We start from the raw sequence: 12,846 nt of genomic DNA, 5'->3' as shown, positions 1-12,846 counted from the left end.
AACTTTGTGTTTTGAAATATGGGTGCAAACAAGGGTCATAGGCCTTCCAAAAAAGCTTTTAGGCTATGATAGTTGTTTTCCTTTCCCACTCCCACAACTCTCAAATCATTCACGCTTCCATGTGATCCTAATAAATTTGTGGACAGTCACTCACTAACATTGCATTCTGAAGTCTAAATGTGGTTTTCTTCCCTCTTAAAAAAAAATCTGATAGCACTGCCTGACCTCAGAAATTCTGATTTGGAAGTATTAATAGAGAAGACCTTTATCTCCCCAGGAGGTTGTATTGTTGACTGATTTAATTGAGAATCTTACAAGTGACAGCCAACACTTTTGTGTATAACCCAGGTGAAATGCAGCATTTCCCAAAGTGTGACATTTGGGATTATTTTAGATGGCACATGGAAGGGGACATCTTAAAATTTTTATCAGTTGTTTATTTTTATATATTGGAAGAATATGACTAGCCTGTCAGATCTGTCCTCTTCTGGTGTGGAAATCAACACAGACCACTCACATGAGAACAAAGACTAAAATTTTTTCAGAGCTTACATAGCAAGGGAGTTAGTCACCATCACTTCTTTTTTAGACTCAAAAGGCAGGTAGAGGAATGAAAAACAGAAGGTTTCAGGTATGTTCTGGCTTTTGTCACGGTGAAGCTGGAGTTTGGCATTTTATGTGATTAGTTTAGGGAGCATCATCTTTGTCTCTGGTTGGTCCTGAGATAGAAGCTGGAGCAAAAATTAGGAAAACTGGTAGTCACTGCCTCAGACCAGACTCTTCTGGGATTTTGCTACAGAGTTAATGGTTTCACTTCTTAGACTGGTTCTGGCCTGGTTGTGGGTAAGAGTTCTGTTTTTATTTTCAGCCTATCATTGAGAAATTGTTAAGATGAAGCTGAATTTATTCAGGAAAATTTTGTATATCTAAATAAAAGAAGAATAGTAAATAAATAATAAAGGTGGCATATAGATATAACAAACATGTGAAGGTGATAGGTGAATGAAGTTTAGGGCACGAAACTAAAAATTGTTAAGTTATAATTGCTTATCAGACATTTTATTGTCTTCCAATTTTATTTTATCCTCTTAACAGCTCTATAAGAAGGCTATTATAATCCTAAAATTAAAAATGAAGATCCTGAGGAATAGGAAAGTAATTGGTTCATGCACGTATAGTTTAGTAAACTACGGTACTTGAATTCTAACCCTAATATAAATTTATATGCTTATAAAAAGAAATAGTCCAAAGGTATTTTTGAAACATAAATATTTAATGCTCTTAGGAAGAGGTCAGTAGATGAAAGTAAATTGTTATTCTGGTATTAAAAATGATGATTTTCACTGGAGTAATTAAGAAAAGTTATTAATATCTTATATTTCCTTCATAATTTGTGTATGCATATATTTTTATATGTTTGAAATCCAACAGTATATACTGAGAACCCAAGTTTGGTTTAAGGTAGATCAACGTAGGAGTGTGTGTGTATGTATGTGTTTGTGTGTGCGTGTGTAAGGATCACAATACAAGTTCCTTAGGGAGTGAGAGATTCAGAGAATCTTGAACCATTGAAGATTGATGGATATTTCCAGAAGTTGCTCTAATGAACAATCAAACCATTTGCCAAGGCAAGGTCTCCTGAAATAGTAAAAGTCATGTTAATGTAGACAGTAAGTTATTTTATTATCATTATTCAGTGTTCAAGTTGTGTGTGGTTTCTTTTAAGCTATTAATGTCACAGCATTACAACATTTATTTCAAGCTGTTGGAATGGCAGTTTTCCACTTATTTTAGAGACATAGCTGAGTTTCCTGTAGTTAAGTCAATCTTTATAAAATGTCAATATCCCCCTGTGGCTCACCATCAAATCAGTAATGTAACTTTCTTATCTTTCTTATTTACTCAGATCAGCTCAAATCCATTAATTTTTTGAGTTTGATGCTTATAAAATAGTTACGTTTCATTATCTTGGTTCTCTTTTTGATTGTTTTATAGAAATACTCTGAATTGTAAAGGTGGAGGTTCTTTTTGTTTGTAGGCTCAGAGGACATGAAATTTTGTTGTATGAGTTCCAAGTACCTATAAATTGTTGTTTCAAAAAATAGGTTTTTCCAAGTTTGCACATTTCGGCTTATAAGCTTCAATTAAGAATCCTTATCATTATTCTGATAAACTTTTGGTATTGTAGGCTGATTTATGCTGTCCGACCCTAGGGTTAAATGTTCTTTATCTGCCCTTTGTATTTCCTCCTTTAACAGATGTCAGGTTTAGCTGCCTTGTCTTGACTTTGACTTCAGTATTCTGTAGGTTTGGGCTCCTTTTAAATGTTAATATGTTTAAATTTATATTGCTGTGAATTGATCATTTTCTGTGATAACCTCAGGATGTGGAAGGAATCTGTTGAAAATTGAGGAGGCATGTTTTATCACCATGCTGACATCTCTATGCTCTGCTCAGAAAGAGAGCCTTGACTAGGCCACTTATGCAGCTGCTTAAACAGACATGATTGATAGAATCACGTCTGCTTTCCTTTGACTTTATATTGCTAGATATTGTTGAAGGATGACATGTGTCTGAGTTCTTTTTTGTTTTTTTGTCCTGATCTCTACCAAGTCCTTACCTGACTTTCTATGAGAATGTCCCTGCCTCTCAAGAGCTCTGAGAAAAAAAAGAAGACAAATTTGAATCTTAATTTGGGCATTCTGGCCCATTTTCGATCTCATACTCTTGGTTCATATTCCTTTCTATATTATTTTGACAACATTTTTGTGACCATGGGACTGAATGCTTATTCATAGAGAAAGAACTTACTTACCTTCTTCCTTTTTTTTTTGTACCAGGGATTAAATCCCAGTGGCACTCAACCACTAGACCACATCCAAGCCCTTTCATTTTAGTTTTTATTTTGAGACAAGATCTCACTAAGTTGTTTAGGGCCTTGCTCAGTTGCTGAGGCTAGCTTTGAACTTGCAATCCTTCTGTTTCAGCTTCCCAAATTGCTGGGATTAGGTGTGTGCCACCATGCCTCTGGCTAAGAACTTTCTCTTGAGAATGAGAATGTTTATTAATAAAGTGAGCAACCACAATCTAGTTTTTCAGGAAAATTGATGTCTGCTATTTTAAGAAATTACTATTGTAAGTTTTTATTATATGGAAACTGAAGTTAGATATTACTAAAGACCATATTTGCTATATTTTTAGGTTTTTGCCTATGTAATAAACTGAGTTCATTTTATCATTTAACTTTTAGTAGGTAGATCAAATGATACTAACCTCACTTTACTTTTCAGACTGAAGATTTTCTGCCACTTAAATTTACTTGAGTATCCTTTAGCACATATATAATCAGTCCTGATCTGTTATTATTTACCTTTTGTAAAGAATTGAAATGCATTTGGCTTTTGTATTGGAGAGGGGATTAGCCTCACATTGGAACTCCAGATTCATCAAACTGAAGATCTGTTATAGAGTCCAAGCAACAGAACAATCAAAATAGACTTGAAAAGACCATTAGTACCTACATCATAATAGACACATTAATGTTGGATGTGTCCAACACCAAACCTGCCCTATACTTGTTGGTTTTGATGAGCAGTAAGGTTTTTAAAAGGGACAGTAGCTTTTCAGGTCTTCCACTAAGTGTCTGATGAATGAGTACTTATAACCATCTTTCTGTGTGTATTTTAACTATTTGAAAACTGTAATATTGATTCTTTTATACACACACACATGTATGTATTGATTATTTTCTTTGAATCAATTGTGATTTTAGCCACATATACGTGGCATATATCTTTTTCATTAATGTAACTAAATCATATATGCCAGTTACCACTTTTACTTATTTTTTATGGCCACAGTGTTTTGGAAGCATTAAATATATTTAAATAGTATATTTCAAAAGAAAGGTAAAGATACCTGATCTCTTAAACATGTAATTTCTTCTTTTTTTTGTGGGGGAGGTAGCAAGGATTGAACTGGGGGCACTTGACCACTGAGCCACATCCCCAATTATTTTGTATTTAATTTAGAAACAGTGTCTCACTGAGTAGCATAGCACCTCTCCATTGCTGAGGCTGGCTTTGAACTCGTGATCCTCTTGCCTCAGCCTCCCGAGCTGCTGGGATTACAGGCGGGTTGTTTAATTTCTTTAGTTGCCATTGAAGAGCTGATATCCATTTCAAGTCTCCACCCTGAACTCTTACAAATCTCGATGTGCAATAAGCCACATTTCTGCTGGAGTTTATTAGTATTGTCTCTGAACTCTTCTTCTGGAATTTTGCTATCACCTTGTCAGAACTTTTGTTATTGTACTTATGCTAGCTTTGTTACTTATGTACATGATTTCTTCTCTATTTTAAAATATCTTAGGATACTAGTTGACTTTTTTGTTCTTTTTAGTTATATATGACAGTACAGTGCATATTGACATATTTATACAAACATGGAGCATATCTTGTTCTAATTAGGATCCCATCTTCTAGATGTATACAGTGTTGAGATATGAATTATATGATATAGTTATATGATATATTCATATGTGTATATATAGGAAACTTATGTCAGATTCATTCCACTGTCTTTCCTGTTCCTATCCCCCACCTTCCCTTCATACCCCTTTGTCTAATCCACTGAACTTCTATCCACTACCTCCCCGCCACTTCTTGTGTGTTAGCATCCACATGTCAGAAAACATTTGACCTTTGGTTTTGGGGGATTAGATTATTTCACTTAGCATCATAGTCTCCAGATCCATTCATTTACTGGTGAGAGTCATAAAGTCATTCTTTTTTATGGCTTAGTAATAGTCCATTGTGTGTGTGAATAAATATATATTTATTTATATATAACACAAATAAATATATGTTATTTATAAATAACATATATAAATATATATTAATATATAATGTCTTAAAATATATAATATATAAATGTATATTTATATATTATAGTAATATATAATATATTGATAAATATATATACATATATATATATACACACACACACACATATCTCATCACATTTTCTGTATTCATTGATCTTTTGAAGGTCACCTAGGCTGGTTCCATAGCTTAATGATTGTGAATTGAGCTGCTATAAACCTTGATGTAGCTACAGCACTATAGAATGCTGATTTTTAACTCCTTTGGATGTATACCTAGGAGTGGTATAACTGGGTCAAATGGTGGTTCCATTCCTCATTTCTTGAGCAATTTTCATACTGCTTTCCAAATTGGTTGTACCAATTTGCAGTCCTACCAGCACTATATGAGTGTACACCTTTTCCCACATCCTTGCCAATTAGTTGACTTTTATTCACCTGCTTCTGGCACCTTTTAAGTGTTTATTGGCCATATCTTTGTGGAATTTAAAATATGTATTTTAATTTAAAATTCTAGTTTCTTCTCACAGGGGAAATTCAGTTCCTGAGTAAGTATAGACTATAATCCATCTAACTTGAATGCTCTGGAATGCTTGTTAAAAGTGCAATTAGAATGTTTAGAGTTGGCATCTGGAAGATGGGTATATTTGCTTTAAGTACTTTTAGTAAAGTCATATTTTCACTAAAACTTAAGACCTGTTCTCTTGTGTTTGAAATTAATGTGTTTCTTAGGGTGTTACATATAATTTTGTCAAAAATGTAATTAGTACTAAGATACCATAATTTTTACAGAATAGAAAAATATCCCTCTTGTATTGGAAAAAAAATCTTTGGAAACTAACTTACTGATTTTCTTTATCTTGATTACTGATTTGCTTACATAATAGTTCTCTACTTTATGTAGGTTTATAAAAACTAAAAAGAAAGATTCAACCAACTGAATTTGTTACTTTGTAAAGCAGAAAATAGTACATTTGCACATTTAGTAAAGTGGTAGTCTTACTATTGTCTTAATTGTTCCTGAAACCTCACCTTAATTTTTTTTTTTAATTTTTGTTTTTCCTAATACTGTTTTAGCTCTGCTCTTTCCTTTTCTTCAGTGCAAACCCAGGGCCTTGTGCATGCTAGGCAAGAACTTTACCACTGAGCTACATCCTCAGCTTTCTCACTTCTTTACTTGCCTTTGAGGACTTCAGAAACCAGGGCCCTAATTTCTGTTCCTATCTTGCACAGCATTGTTACATTGGCTCAGAAAAGGATTTCTAAGTATAGTAATTTGATATTATTTTTATGTTATAAAATGGAATTGTTATATTTGACTTGGAAAATAAGGTAAAAAATACTACATTTTGTAGGATTCAATTTTAAATGAAGTTTCTCAAGAGACACTACTTTACATGAATTTTGTAATGTTTCATAAAAAGCAGCCAGTGAAAATAATTTCACTCTTTTTTGTGCCATTTTCCATAGAGGTTGATGGCTGGATAGTACTTTTGAGTATAGGGATCACATTGTTGAATCAGTACTAATATAAGGTAAAAAGTATTACAGCTAGTTAATGATCTATGTAATTTCTAGAAAAAAATTGATGTTTTCTGATATAGAGGTGGAGGAGGGGCAGTTGATTTGGAGCAGACTGCTGTCAGTAATAAATTCTGTATTCATATTTTAGGACATATAGAAAAAGAAAATAGCTTTGAAAGTATGGTTTTCTTTTCTTTTTTCTGTCTTTCTTTCTTTCTTTCTTTTTTTTTTTTTTAAGTAGTGACAGGCATCTATGAATAGTGATGAATTCAGGAAAACTCCTAGGCAGACATTATCTTGACAGTTGGTGGACAGATGCTCCTGATTTGAGTGTGAGACTGAGGTATTCAGAAAGCACTTCAAAACACTCTCCTCTGCCAGCCAACATTATTTTCATTATATTGGAATTGAGGAATTGAATTTTTAGCTTCTTTTAATAATACTTCTTGATAAAGGAACTAGTAAGTACTGGGCAAATATTTATGTTTTATTTTGAGCATAATAACATGTAGTCATTTTTATAATTTTTTTTTCAGATTTTTTTTTTACTTGTAAACTGAAGTGTTTAAAAAGGAGAGAACACATATATATCAACAGTTTCACCATGAACATTTTAACTGAAAATAACAAACACTGAATGAAAAGTGAGTTTGATAATCTTGGAAGTGGGTGCCCAGACTTATTTCTTCCATTACTTGAGAAAGATTACTACTTCCTAGACAAGGTATCTATCATGGTATTTGTTTTAATATTGCTCATTTATAATAAAATACAGTATTTGAGGTATAATTTTTCACATTTCTTTTTCTGAGTTGATATTTTATTGAAAACCTGAGTCTTTAGATTATTTCTTTGCCTCTTAGAAAGAAAATTTCCCTCTTTTCTAGTGGGAGTTGGTGAGGTCATTGGAATATCCAGGGTAGTTCTGCTTCAAATTTATTCTTGTTGGTCTGAAAGAATTTCTTGATTTCCTATGCTTAGTGTCAGGGCCTTCTTTATTTGTGCTTTTTTCTTTAGGTGTGGTGGTCACTGAAAATGGTGAAATTATGTGATGAAAGAGACTACCTTTTGTAAAGCAAATTTGGGTAATTGTTTTCTCCTTAGTATCTTATTTGTATGTTTTTACTCACAAACATGTATAGAGTATGTTTTAGATATAAAATTTAGAATGATCTGCTTTAATGGAATTTGATTGTATATTACAAACTAAATTTAAGTTGTTGTTATTGTAATGTGTTTAATTTTTTCTCTGAATTTTTTTTCTTAATAGTAACCAGTTTAAATATAAGCATAATATAAAAGTTTTAGCCTGCTCTCCAATACTTGCAACATTAATATAGAAGATGTGTCAAAATATATAAATTGTTCTTAATTTTAAATATTTGGTTCATGAAAGTAACATAACACATGCCACGACCTTTTATGCTATGTAAATTTTAGCAACTATATAATTAAAATGTATTCACATACAAAATATGTTTACAAATTATTTGGAATGTTTTAAGCTTAGCTCTTTTAGGGATTTTTATTATACAATATATAGACATTTAAGTCTGATATAAAATTAAAAATTATAATGCGTACTTTTATAAGAATTTATCTGAAGGGTAATCTTACCTCCAATTTACCTGGTCTAGGTGCAACAAAAATCGTTATCTAATGCTATATCAATATCTGTTTCTTCTAGTACTATGGTATATTTCCCAGGGTTATTAATTTTCTTCTCTCCACTTGAGGTAAAAATTTAAGAATTGTAAGAGCACTATTATTTATAATATTTGGAAGCATTATTTACCAGTGGAATGTATTGTATCATGTACTTTAAAAAGAATGGTTGTTGTATGTTTATTTTGTGAGAGATATACTGTGAACCTTTGGAAATTGTTGGAATAATTGGGAAGATATTAAAAAGTAAAAGAAGGATGCTTAACATTTTGATTGGCTCCAGATTGCACTAAGCCTTAGTTATTTAAAATGTTCTACTTTATAATTTTAAAAGATATTCATTTGAGAATAGCTCTTTAATTAGTTTCACTCTTAAATAAGGCAATATTGGGATATTATCAAGTCTTTTTTTTCTTTACATCTTTAGACCAGGCCAAGTCAGATCGAGACCCTATTTAGGATAAAAATCACATATATGGAAAAGCATATGAAGATTATACTTGTCTTTTGTGTATTTTGGCACTAGCTTATCTTTGGTTTAGTACTTTATATAGTGAAATGCTTTTTACTATTATATGTAGCTTTACTAAAAAATTTAGAAGCAGCGATTGCTTTTCTTCCCTCCCTTTCCCTTCCTTCCTGTTTTGCTAAATATACATATTAAATTTATCATTTTAAACACTTTTAGATGTATGGTTTCTTTCTTTTTTTTTCTTTTTACTTATGTGTCTCTCCATAACATCAAGGCAGTTAATTAAGAATTTATTTAAGTACTTAGAATTGATGTTCAATATGTTGTTCCCTAAATCCATTTGCACTTACCACTTCTACCCTATTCCTGCATTAGCACAAATCTAGACTGTATTTCCTAGCTTCCTTGAAGTTAGTTGTAGCCCTAAGATGGAGTTCTGACTACTGAAATATGAACAGAGTTAATTTATGACACTTACAGGCTTGACTTTTAAACATCTCCTATGTTCAATCCTGTTAGTCTTTTGTCTTCTGATGGCAATCATGAAACCAAGAAGATGGTAGAGCCTCTAGAAGGACAAAATTTGGGTCTCCGAATCACTGCCTGGAGGAGAAACACCCACTAAAATGGAACATTTACATGAACTATGGGTTCATCCACTAAAATCTCATGATTTATCTCTTTCAATGGTCAACGTTACCTTCATCAAATTCAGTGTTGGTTAGAGTGTATAATTCATTCAAAATTTATTCTCATTTTTTAGAAATTGGGAGTCAGGAAAACAGTTATCTGGGGAATGAGAAATTGGGTGTGACTCCATTTGGCGGAGGAGTCCATGTTGAATTCAATGAAAGATGAATAAAGGATAATGAAAATAACTCGAAATATTGTGGTGGGGAAATGATACAAAAGCCCTTAGAGATATTGGATAGTTACAGTGTAAACAAATGAGAGCAATCCTTGGGAGTTGGAGGAGTTAGGGAACATTATAGAGTAAGAAAATCCAGTCTCTGGGAATTGAATAGGATTTTAAACGCTATTTGTTTTTGTTTGTTTTTCTGTTTTTGGCTTTTTATTTTTTTGATACAAGGGATTGAACCCAGGGACACTTACCCATTGAACCACATCCCCAGACCTTTTTATTTTTGGGTCTCGCTAAATTGCTGAGGCTGGCCTTAAACTTGTGATCTTTCTGTGCCAGCTTCCCTAGTCACTGGGCTTACAGGTGTGTGCCACTGCACCCTGCAAACACTATTAATCTTTTTAAAAAGGAATTTTGCCACATTCCTTATCATTTTGCTAGTGTATTTTTTGTTTATTGCAGTAATTATCTTGACATACATGGTATTCGGAGAAAGGTAATAGTATTTGAATGAACAATGTTGCAAACCTATATATCTCATGTGCTGGAATTTAGATTCCTTACTTGAAAAATTTCTCTAATGAGCCATTATCTCTCTCTCTCTCTCTTTCTCTTTTTGGTACTGGGGATTGAACTCAGGGGTGCCTAATCACTGAATCACATCCCCAGCCCCCTTTTTATATTTTATTTAGAGATAGGGTCTCACTGAGTTGCTTAGGGTCACTAAGTTGCTGAGGCTTGCTTTGAACTTTTGATCCTCCTGTCTCAGCCTCCTAAACTGCTGGGATTATAGAAATGTGCCACCATGCCTGGTTGAGTCATTCTCTCATGTACATGAAAATAGCTGTATTATTACTGTTTATGTATATAAAAATTTAGTGTATAGTATTTTTACAATACCTAAATATAGGCGAAAATTACCTTGTTTTGGATATGTGAAATATTGGATATTTTGGCTCAGTGGTAGAGCATTTGCCTGGCATGTGTGAGGCACTGAGTTCGATTTTCAGCACCATATACAAATAAATAAAATAAAGATATCCATGTCCATCTACAACTAAAAATATTTAAAGAAGAAATATTGGATAGAATATTTAAAAAGGAAAACCTTATCAATTAACATTACTAACACTTTTTATATTTGTATTAGATAAAATTTAACTTTTTGAGTCTCAAATTGGATATAATACATAAGTAAAATGTGGTTTAAACAGGTTTTTAAAAAAAGCTTTAAAATAAAGAATATTAGCTAGAAATTTAAAGTATATTATTTGACACAATGTTTTAAATTTTCATTTTCCATGTAAATGATCAAAAGGAATATGTGCATTCATTGACTTAGTATTACTGGCATCCCAAGTTGTATGCACTGTGGCAGTGACTAGGAGACGTGGATTTTTGTATCATAGCTGATTTAGCTACCGATGAAATTCTCTTAAAACCAAGTAGTAAGAGATCATCTCAGTTGAGCCAGGGGTATCATTAGTGATGAAAATGCAACCTGTAATTGAAGGGGAAAGTTCCTCTTTCTTCTTGTACATGGCATCTCAGTGTAAAAAATGATACTGGAGCTTTATCCTATGTTGACTCAAGTTTGAATAGTATAGAGGCTCACATATCTGTTATATGTTCAGAACAAATGAATTCTAATTTATAATTTTTTAAAAAATAGAAATACTACTAAAGATTTGAGATTCCAGATTTGAGAGTGCATGCTTTATTATATAAATTAGTTGGAGCAGCACTGGACTTGAAGTAAAAGGAACTGGTTCATAGGTAGTATGTCTCTTGACAGCTCTAAATTTAGCTCTAAATCTAAATGTTTCCTAAAAATATTGTAAACCCATAATAGCGTAGAATCTTAGTGGTCTAAGTAGCAATTTAGTACAATCTGTCACCCAAAACTGAAATTTATTTACAATATCTTTAAAATATGGGCATTCAATAAATAATAGGAATATTATCTCTCTTCTTTCATCAGATACTTCTAGCTTTGAAACTCTTGAGCTAAACATTTTCTCCTTATTCTCTGCTGAAGAGAAGCCATTATTTTAACCTATTATGTAGTGCTTTTACAACTAATATCTTATGAAGGAATTAACTACCTTTTGTATTAATACTTTTCTGGAATCAGCTAAATTTTCAATCTCTGGCAAAGTAAATGGTAAACCAAAGTATACAAAGTAAATAAACATTTGGAGCCTTAACTCTCTTAACTATCTTTCACATGCAGTTGCCAGCACTTCTTGTTTTTCAATATTACCTAGTCCTTGAAAATTAAAAACCTGACACACAATTTCAAAACAACTAGACAGGATTCTGACAAATGTGTAAATTAGTAACTAAAGGTTTGTAAAACAAATTGAAATTATATGGAGGTAACTTGTATCCTTTGCCACATAATTTGTTAATTTCTTGAATATATGAAAACTATTCAATAGTATAAAAATATGTTATGTACTAAAAGTAAACAGCATACTCAAATGACTCCTGCCTGGTTTCCTTATTGTCTTTGTTAAGTGGTCAAACAAACAAAAAATCAGGTTTTAGGTAAGTTTTTAATTTTCTTAACACATTTAGTGATTGATTCTTTAAAACCTCAAGTAATTTTTCCAACTGTTAAGAGTAATTCAGTAAACTAGAAACTTGTTTAATATCTCTCTTCTTTCCTACCTGCCCTCCCCCACCCACTCACCAGCTGAGTATACTAGTGATGCCAGTGATTCCCTCCTTAAGCGAAGCCAGTCTGCCCACCCCTCCTATTGTTTGGAGTAGACATTTCTGCCCCTTGTCAAGCCAATTGGTGTATATTTGACCCAAGAACTCTAGGAAGGAATTGAGGAGGTAAAAATATAAAAGCAGCTAAGAGATGAATTGAAGCCATAACACTGTCAGAGGTAGAACTTCAATAATTGCTAGGCAAGCTGAGGGAACAACACCTTTGAGTAAGCTGAGGCACTGATGGGTAGAGTGTGGAAAATGCAGCACACTGGCTGAGGGTGATGGATCAATCTAGGATGAGAGGGGTGAAGATGGGAGAGACGAGACAGAGGCAAAACAATAGACCTCCTAGAATGTCTGAGCAAGACAAAGCAGTGTGGTTCCATCACTTTCCAGATCTGACTTGCACAAGGTGTACCTGTACAGCTCCTTTCCTTGGATGAAATGTTTGTATTCTTACAATAAGTAACCCCCTTTATTATATATAACCCATCATTATTATTAGTTTCAATGGATTTTTTTCCCTCTCGTAACTGTAAGAACTCCAATAGAGCACTAAGGTTAAAGACAGGTTTCAGGGTTATATCATAGATAGTCCTGCATCTGAATACCATTCTAGATTTGATCTCTCCTCATTGTTTATACAGTCATTCTTATATTAAGTAGTCATTCCTTTTCTAAATTCTTAATCCTCTCAATTTGAAATTCTGTAATAGGTAT

The 12,846-nt window shown here is 32.8% G+C and overlaps 1 protein-coding gene across 10 annotated transcripts in view; it reads left to right on the top strand.

Annotated features, from left to right (window-relative positions):
• Akt3 (AKT serine/threonine kinase 3) overlaps nt 1-12,846 on the top strand; it is a 273,567-nt gene that overhangs the window by 83,278 nt on the left and 177,443 nt on the right. For 5 of the 10 annotated variants that reach the window (XM_058575176.1, XM_058575180.1, XM_058575177.1 and 2 more), the window contains one exon: nt 6,943-7,130. The exons of the other annotated variants lie outside the window; for them this stretch is intronic. The gene's annotated coding sequence lies outside the window, so the exon portion shown is untranslated. Of the gene's footprint in view, nt 1-6,942; nt 7,131-12,846 lie in introns of those variants that run through there. 10 annotated transcript variants of the gene reach the window in all.

The sequence above is a fragment of the Marmota monax genome, unplaced genomic scaffold, assembly GCF_021218885.2.
Source record: "Marmota monax isolate L192 unplaced genomic scaffold, Marmota_monax_Labrador192_F-V1.1 WCK01_AAM20220418_F8-fsc00090, whole genome shotgun sequence".
Taxonomy (NCBI): Eukaryota; Metazoa; Chordata; class Mammalia; order Rodentia; family Sciuridae; genus Marmota; species Marmota monax.
The sequence above is the reverse complement of the archived record's forward strand: the minus strand, read 5'-3'. Positions and strand labels throughout refer to the sequence as shown.